At 33.8% G+C, this 9,850-nt stretch overlaps 1 long non-coding RNA gene across 3 annotated transcripts; it reads right to left on the reverse strand.

The window, feature by feature from the left end:
* Positions 1–3,390: 3,390 nt before the first annotated feature.
* LOC103967469 lies at positions 3,391–6,834 on the reverse strand. 3 transcript variants are annotated; one of them, XR_007254695.1, is made up of 3 exons: positions 5,818–6,308; positions 4,808–5,225; positions 3,391–4,103 (listed from the first exon to the last, which is right to left on the reverse strand). It is a non-coding gene; the product is annotated as an uncharacterized LOC103967469 (long non-coding RNA). The 3 variants fall into 3 exon arrangements; XR_007254696.1 differs by having other exon boundaries at positions 3,391–4,936; positions 5,156–5,225; positions 5,818–6,307; XR_007254694.1 differs by having other exon boundaries at positions 3,391–5,225; positions 5,818–6,834.
* Positions 6,835–9,850: the final 3,016 nt, after the last annotated feature.

Here is a 9,850-nt window from a genome sequence, read left to right on the forward strand (position 1 = left end):
ATGGAATACCAATAGCTGACATTAATTTATATTTCCTTCAATGACAATTTTTTCATTTTGTAGTGCAATGCGATGTTTCCACTTGTAAGACCAACTCCAAGGGGGAGACCCAAACAAAAATATTTGGGTTTAAACCCAAAAAATGCAATATTCAATGATGAGATCTAAACTTAAAATATTTGGCTTTGGATCCAAACTAAAACCCAAATTATCTATTTATACTATTAAGAGAACCCTCTTTGTCAACTTTTTCTCCTTTTTTTTCTTCCTATTTTGCCCTCACCTTTGATACACACTATTGAAAAAATGAGGGCAAAATAGTAATTTTGTGCCCTTTGACAAAATGACAATCATATCCCTATCTATTTCACCCTCCTTTTTTTTTTTGAGAAAATGACAATCATATACTTATTTTTTCAATTTTACCCTCACTTTTGATACACAATATTTACATAAGAAGGACAAAACAGTAATGATGTAATATTAAAAAAAAAATCACTTATTAAGAGAAATTGTTCATACACACAAAGTGTGTGCTTTCTGCTAGTATATACTAAAACATAATTGAGTTTTAGCACTGTCCAACAATAGTAAAAGGGCGGAACTGCCCCTGGGCCAATCTTTTGTTTTCCTTTGTCTGGTGTGCTTCTTACGCCGAAAAGAAGTTTTTGCCCGTTTTGTCTGCGTGTCCGCCATCCTTATTTTGTTGGTTTGCTTTCTTGATTTCTGCTCTACCCTTTTGGTCTTGCCCATTGTTTTTTCAAATCCTTGATTCTCTCCGATATTTTGTTCTTTGTTTCGCGGGAAGAGTTCCTGATTTTATGGATTTTCTTTGTGGTCTCTGCTTCGACGGCCGTTCTACATATACTTAAACCTGGGTTTTTTTTAGGAGACTGATAACAGTGGTTTCCAAGGTTTCCAAAGTTGCGATCCGGGCCAAGAATTCACAGTGTTAGTCTTTTCTTCCGTCTGAGATTTCTGGGTTGTGGCCGGATTTTTGGTCGATTTCCAACTCGTTTTGGTTGCGGCCTGTCATCAGATCGTTGCGGAACAGATGTTATTTAGCTATTGTGTATTTTATAATGGTTGTCCTTCAATTTTTATTTTGGATTTTTGCTAGTGTGGATAAAACCGTAATGATTTCATTTTGCTGTCAGTTGTGGTGCTCTGTTGGGCCTTTCCCAGCTAAAAGAGTATTTTGCATTTTGGTTGCTTAGTTAATAAATATGAGATTTTCTATCACCTGTGACGCAGCTCTTATATTTTGGGTAAGTTTTATGTGCTGCTTTTTTTTCCAATTTCGAAATGCATTGATAATTGTTTAAAATGGATTTATAATTTTTGGGAAGAAATGAGATGAGAGGATTCGTTGGAATTTTGGAAAGCTTTGTCTTTTTGTCTTACGAACAGGGAGAGGAAGAGAGAAAACATTAGTTTAGATTGCAATTTTTAAACTTTGTATGTTGTTAGTGCTGGAACCTGTCTGCTTTGTTGGGAAATTGATAATATGTAGAGTTATTAGAATTTTGGAAAGCTTTGTCTTCATCGCTTTTATCCGGTAGAGGGAACACAAACATGGAAAGGAGGACAATCAACATTAGTTTTAATTGTGGTTTTAAATTTTTTTATGCTGTTGGTGATGATGGAAGTTTTTGTTTTGGATTTATATGCTGCTTGTTCGATTTTGCCTGTTTGAAGTTTATGTTTTTAGTTTTAATTTTTTATGAAAGTAACTCATGTTGCTTACCCGGCGGTGGTTATTTTTATGTGCATTGTACGGGGTTTTAGTGTTTGAAGCCCTAGCCACATAGGTTGGCCAAGTAGCTGTGCGTCCCTCTTTGCCCTTTTCGGAGCTGCCATTACTACTATGGTTTTTGCTTCTTAATCTTTGTCATAAACTACATTATGAAATTAATACGCACATTTAACTGGTGAATTTACATTTTGTTCTGGTAATGCAGATTAAACAGTAAGGAGTTCCATAAGCGCACCTCAGTGGGTTTTTCGAACGTCTCGAGCTGATTTCAAGGCTTTCCGACCACTTAGTGCGAATATAACATAGAACACAACATTTATTCCGTATTAGAAAAAGCCTTAAATCAGCTTCAATACAACTCCTTTCTTTACTTTGCTTACATAACAAATTAACCAATTTTGTTTCGTTTGGATAACCTTTTGAAACATTTGGTGTCCGCATAGAACAATTTTTCAAATTTTGGTTTCTTTTATTTTTTTGCCTGCTCCGTCTACGCTTACAATTTGGTTTTCTTATTGTTTTCAGCATGCGATGCTCTTTGTTTTCTGCAGCTTCAATGTACAGCCTTTCAAACCATTTACTTCAGGTACGTAATATGACCCTTAGTGAAAACTTTGAGTTTTAATGATAACGACAAAATAAAAGATCAAGTGAATAGTACCAAGATTGACTTTTTAATGTAAAAATATAATTTTTCTTTAAAGTGAACAGCACCGCGAGCTTTTTGTTAAAACTCCTTCTATTCAAACAAGTTTTTATTTTCCATGTACTGCAAAAATTATCTTTGTTGTTCTTTTATACAATTTTTTCTATTTGTTATTGCATGATCCAATGAGTTTCTTCCTAGATAACATTGTAAAACAAAAAGATCACCTTAGGAGATGATTTGTTGTACGTGTATTAGTTTATAGAACATATACATGAAAACATTGGTCAAGTTGAAGCCCTTGTTACAATTTATAACAATTTGTCCTTATTATCAAGTGATTGGGTAAATAGACTTTGAAAGAAAATTTGGGCTTAAACTTTGGGTTTGGGTGTGATGATGATGATTATGATGATATATATATATATATATATCAAAAGATGGCCGTCTTGGGCATTGAGGTTCGGACTTTAATAATTAAATTCAATAATTAATTTTTTAATTTATCAAATTAATTTCGGGTTTAATTAATCTTTATATTCTCAAAACACTCATCCTTTTGGATGAAGACTAAAAACGTTGAGAAACGCTGAGAAAAGTCACCTCCCAAACTTCTTAGTTCACATTCTGTCAATATATTTAGTTGCAATTTATTGTTTATTAGCATATAATTTATGTACACACACACATAAACTAGAAAGTGACCCGTGCGTTGCTGCGGGAAATGTGACATGCTCATTGCTATGGGATTGAAAATTTTATGACATTATCTGTATTCAATGATTGTGGACCTAATAATTATGGACTCAGCACCGAACACCTAAATGTCATCAAACCAAAGTAAACTCTCATTTAACTAAGTTCTTAACACTTCAGTTAAATGTGAAGTTAAAAAAAGTAGTTCAATTTGACTAAAAATTATAGAGGATGGGAAAAAAAATTGTATAACATGAATATGCACGCACATAGTATGGAAAAAAATTGTACAAACCCAAATCAACTATGTTACAAAACAACTACATGTGCAAACAACGCAAATGACTAAATTAGACTAAAGCCAACTAACTTCGAATTTAACCAAATCAGAAAAGCAATCACAGTCGAACTAACCTCTTCTTCCCATATGAAGTAGAAGATGTCCCCTGTGAACAGGATGCTTTTCACCCTCTACGCACAAAAAGAACACACTGAAAATGCTTAACAACATTACAAAAACTATACATACAGAATTATATATGTATTTGGTTTTTGGACACAAAGTATAGTGATTTACTAACAGATTCAAGCTTAAATTTAACAAAATTATGGATTGAAATCAAATTATACGATAGTTGTTAAAAAAAGCTTTTGACTAAATTTTACAAATAGAATGAAAACCTCGCTTTCTATCAACTAATCAATCGTCTGAACCGTGAAAAAAAATTGATTTGAAAGCATCCTTTACCAATTTAATGACGCATAAAATCATTAATTCCGAAATAACCCAACTTTCAAAAACCCTAACACGATATCACATTACAAAAAACCTCAAAATGCCCAATAACTGTTCCGGATGGCACACACCAATTTTTATCATGAGAAAAAAGCAACCCCAAACCCAGATTAAACATTTCATAAATCCTATTTACCGAAGAGAAATTTTTTTTGAAAGGGAAGCTCACCAGTGCTATCATAGGGCCTGAGCAGTGAGAGGTTCCAAAACTGCAAACAAAAGCCCCCAAAAGCAATAAGAGTCTCTTGAAACTAAAAACAAAACAAAAGTAAACACCCGAATACACAATCGGAGGCTATAAATCAAACCCCAAAATCACAAATAGAAAATCTGAACAGAAAAACCATTTGTAAATCCAAACCACAAAAAAGAAATTGAAACAAAGAAAACTGCCAGATGATATCAATACTGTTGTAATAACACCAGAAAATACTAACAAAGATATTAATATTTTAATTTCATACCACTTGATATCATGACTCAACTTTCTTTTTGTATTTTAACAATAGCCCTCTGCAACTTGTATAAACTGGTTTAGTGAGAATGTGCAGTGCAAAATATGCTCTCATCTATTTCAAGAAATCACAAAGTTTTAGCTTTACATTTAATGTGAAAAACCTAAAATTAACCAAAGAAACCCCAACATGGCTACACATGAAGCATATATAAACTAAGGCTATATCATTTTTCACTGAACAAAAAAGAAAGAAAAACATACAACAGAGACAAATATTATAAATCACATACAGTACTAACAAACATTTCGACTTTTTTTATTAGTTTTGAAACACACTATTTATAAAGATTGATAAAGCCCTATGAAAAATAAAGATTGACATTTTTTTTCCAAACCACGGTTGGTTTGAAACCCCGCATCTAAACAGATTGTGACTTTTTGTTAACGGAGGCATACCACATGCTTTCACAATAGCTGCCGAAGGTACGTTATCTTCAACCCTCAGATCTCTTCTGAATTAAACCGCACTGCAAGCACCAGCTAACATCTCCAAAATTATATTTTTTTTCACCAACCAGCAAAACCCTGCACGAATTTTTTTCTATCTTAAACATATGTTATATGTTAGAAAATCGTAAAACTCACCTAACTCAATACTTAGTTTGAGTAAATCCAAAATCTCACTTGCATACAAAGTACAACCATCCAAAAACACAAAAGCTTCTTCTGACCAAACACACACACACACACACACAAAATAAGGACACGAATGTCAGGCATGGCGATTAAAGTAAGTTCTTTTACCAAATAACCGAAGGCAAAAAGCATGTTAACGTTGCATCGTCACAGGTACACCGTTAGCAACGTTTCTTTCCTGATCCAAACATAAACATGAATCAATTAAAAGCGTTATAAAATGAAGTAACACTTTTAATCTTAAAACTAAAAACCAAATGGTTATCAAACTGCCCCTAAAGGAATACATATTTTGGATTTAATAACTGGAGTTTTTCAAAACCTTCAACTAAGTGAAACTAATATACAAATAAAGTGCATACATAGGGACCAGAGATTACTGAAAACTACATGCTTAACAATCTTTTAAGCACCACAGTAATTTAACAGTGTTAGAAGAAAAATATTATTGGAATTATTGAATGAACACATAACCGAACCCATTTTAGTTTTACCTTTGCCCAAATAATTACCAGATTTCCAAGTAATAAATCAAATATATAACTATTACTATAATGCACTACCATTTCAAATTACCATGTCAAGAGAAGGAAAAGGAACATTGTGAGGTGAAAAATATAACTAAGAGCAGAGTAAAATTAACCATTTTGATGTTCCTGTTAATTATGTCTAAAAGAAGGTCCATGTCCTGCGCATTCTTTCTAATAATTGACACAAAAGTAATAAATATAGAGCCATTTCATGTAATTCCAAGAGGAACAACCATATACCTGAGTTTTTTTTTCAAATGATTGGCCACCCTCTTCGCAAATTATCTGAACATAAAATTCTCATGCGCTCGTTTGCTCCATGTTCTGCCTTGCTCCCATGCGGATCCTTCTCTTTCTCCTAGTTGGAGACTCTAATTCAAGTAAAATCAAACATTCAAACATGAATATGCATGTGCTGATTTTAAATGGTATTAGATTTGTTAGATATATAATTGAATCACCAAATCCAATTTTCAATCACTTAAAATTATACAATGCAGTTCCTAAAACAAAAAATAATTAAAAAATCATTTGCAGAAAGAAAATTAGAAAATTCGAACTTGATAACAGTCTACCGTAAGAAACCCCATGACCGAGTAACAGAAACAACATTGAGACATAATTTGGTGAATATATATGGTGCACAAATTTAACAACCCTAGTACTGTTAACAAAGCTTCAACCAATACAACAGAAATCAAATCAATACTTGCCTGAAATCCAAACAAAACAAAATTTGTAATTTTAGTTTCCAACACATTTAACCTTCACAGCACACAAAAAATCAAAACTCTCATCAATAGAAAACCAAAAGGAAAACTTGAAATTATATACCTGACTTGCTTCAAGGCGCCTGACGACTTGTACCTTCATTTACTCTGTGGGCTAGGGTGAATACTACCAGAATCCTTGGATAGTGTTCCATTTGCTAACCAAAAAGAAGCCACTGATGCGGATAAAAAAACGACAGGGTGGATGGTTCCCAGGAGAGATTTGGCAAGTTGCGCAGAGATGGAGATGGAAAAGGAGAAGACAGCACGTCCCAAATTGAAAAAGAATATGTGAGAGAGCGAGAGATGAACATGATTCGCTTGCGGAGGCTAGGGTTCCGGGTTTTAGACAGAGCTCGAGAAATCTGTGGAAGCAGATGGAAGAGCTCTGCTTTTCCACCTTTCTTGCTTTCCCACACGCGTCTACCAAAATGGGCCACAAACAAGAGAGGGACACACACGTAATTTCGCTCTGGAAAACCTAAGACTTAGACATCCATCATCTCCTTGACACCTAACGTCGCCTTGCAGAGACTCCGGATTCTCAAACCACTCTTCTTCCTCATTTTTTTGTCAAAACCGCAGATCTCACACCCAATTCTTCTTTTTTCTCCATTGAAGTTTCTCGCCTTCATCTAGCACACGCCCATTCCTTCCTTCAACCTTTCCATCGATTCTAACCCAAATCTTTTCCAACCTCTTTTCACCAAAGATATCACACCCCATCCACCATTATTTATTTATTATTTTAGTACTAAATTAAATAGGGGTTTAAGAGTCTTATTTTAAAAGGATAAATATGTTACTAACATTTTTATTAAATGGTAGGTGGGGAAATAAGACACAGGGATAGGAATATTACCACTCAAAATCGAGGGTATTCCCGTCTTTCACTGTTCATTAACAATGCAAAACAATGACTACCGAACTGAGTTTTAGTATATAAATAATTTGTTATTAATTATTGATAAATTTCCAACCATATCTTTTAATGGACCCAAATATTTAGGTTGGAAATCAGGAGTTGGTCTAATATCCAGTCATTGTAATGCTATCTGCTAGTGATATAACCATACAGAAAAACTTCTTAGAAAGCTTGACGCAGTCACACAGATAAAAGACATGGTACTAAATCACAAAATAACACTTAGAAACAAAATATATGGCATTACATATTCAGATGAATGATGTCAATGTGATGTAAGTTTATACGTTTGTCGTCATCACATATGTGAAGAATAAGGATACTATATTGAAAAATTATAAAGTCAAAGAACATGTATGATTTTGACAGTCATATATCTTTATGAACGTCATTTTGCTTCTCCCTAATTAAACACATTTTAAACGCTTATTTTCTTGTTTCCGTGTACTTGTTCAGTTTACGAAATAAATAATGCTAAGGACATCAAATTTTTTAAACTAAATGATGTGTCATTAATAAGAAACAAACATGTTAATCAATAATTAATTAATAATCTAATCATCTGCAACCACATCATTTAATTTACGAATTTAGTTTAAAAATTTTGATCTTCCTAGCATTACTCTTAGGAAATATATCAATAACAGAAAAATCTGAGAAACAAAACTAACGAAGAAACAAGAAGGCACAAGCGAATTGCCTCTTTGCCTTGTTATGAAATCAAGCAAAGGGCGGTTGTGTCTGCTTTGGGCACCCACTTCTTGAAGCAGTCTTCTTCTCGCTATGCATGGCCGCCTGCACTTACAATATTTCTCAATTATTTGTGCTTTTTTTTTTTTCCTGTCTTTCCTTTGTTTTTATTTTTGATATGGTGTCCTATGGAGCCACAAGCACTGTATAGATGCTTATCTTTGTATGGTTAGCATATTTTGGTTTTGGTTGGTTCTCACTCCCCTAAGTGGTACGTACTTAGGCAAAAATTCTGATGCTACACCGAGAAAGAGTCATATCCAAGAGAAAGAGTTGGATTTGGAAGGGCATTTGTATTGAATCAATGTCCCGGGGCACTCCCAACATTTTAATATGAATGGTGTACATCTAGGCCCTTTCACATTGGAAACTTATGAAATGTTTTAAGGACTCATTATAGCATCTTCGAGTGAGGTAGTATTTGGATAGAAAAGCTAAATTTGTTATGCACCTTTGGAAAAACGCATCTTCAACGAAGATAACAAACTAAATAATTCGCAACTGACCTTGTAAATTTACAAGTTTAGTTGTTATTACTTCAAGTTTGCTAACTCCTTTGAATATGCTCAACTTCATTTGTCAATTAGTCAACAAAATGATCCCGAAGAACATAAAATAGGGCTGCAATTCAATGGCGCAAAATGCACACTGCGACCGTACGTAACAACATATAACTTCTACAACAGAATATAGTAACAAGAATGTAGGGTAGCATAAAGAAAGAGAGGAGAACGTAGGGTCTTGATAAAAAAGTTCGCTTGACAATGCTTATGTAGGAAACGATTTTCACGTGCATTCAACAACACTTTCGTAAGTAGCATTAAAATTTATTTATTTATTTATTTATTTTTAATTCAAACTCCAAATGCTTCTAGACTGGAGCAACTCTCGTAAGTGTCCTTCCAAAATCCTAACGTGACATGGATGATCCGCCAAATCCATTGCTGACTTCACCACTTTCGTATTGCAGGATTTTATTTCTCTACACTCTTACTTAGAATCTAAAAGAAATTTTAAAAGTCTATGCCGTACATTTAAATGCTTACGTTTGTCTCAACGATTATTTTTAATTGATTTTGATAAGTTGAATGCAATCTAATACTAATTTGCACACTACAGATAGTCAATGCCATTTTCTTAAAAATACGCAAGGAGAAGTAACACAATAAACATTTTTTTTAACAAGCTGAAATTACAGCGATTTTCTTCTAGGGATCTTTATAAACATATATAGTCATGTTCAATCCAGTTCAAGCATTCATTGTCTTGTTGTCTGTCCAAAAGATATGTGTAAATGATATTTGTGAAAATTTGCTCTTGAGGTAAATGATGTCTTCAATAGTAGACTTAATTTTCCAAACAAGCTATGCCTTACCATTGAAAAGGACTGTTGTTGGTCTCAAAATCCGTCTTGGCCACGAATTGAGGATTTCAATATCTCTTGGCCTCTTCTAGTTCGGGTTGTGGGCGTGCCAACTTGCAGCTTGGGGGCCGATTGAGTAAATGTGATTTGGGTTTTGTCTAACTTTTTCAAAATTACTGTGATCGAAAAAGGAACGTGTCTCGATCGTAGGCTCTCTATCTTTTGTGTTATGTGCAAGGACTTGAAAGGCGTAATTAATCTTCGACTATGGGTCTTGTGACGGGATGGGTGAATTCATATGTTCTTGTGATGGGCAAGTGATGTGGTTTTTACCACCTACAAAAATGGGTTAAAAACATCTAAAAATTACTTGAAAGAAAAAATAGTTATTGTAATATAAAAAGGCTCAAGCAAGGTCGTTCTCAACAAAGATTAACATGAATAATTTGTATTTAAAACCAACTT

Source organism: the organism of the source record quoted next, unplaced genomic scaffold (assembly GCF_019419815.1).
Source record: "Pyrus x bretschneideri cultivar Hongxiangsu unplaced genomic scaffold, Pyrus_bretschneideri_v1 Contig73, whole genome shotgun sequence".
NCBI classification, from domain to species: domain Eukaryota; kingdom Viridiplantae; phylum Streptophyta; class Magnoliopsida; order Rosales; family Rosaceae; genus Pyrus; species Pyrus x bretschneideri.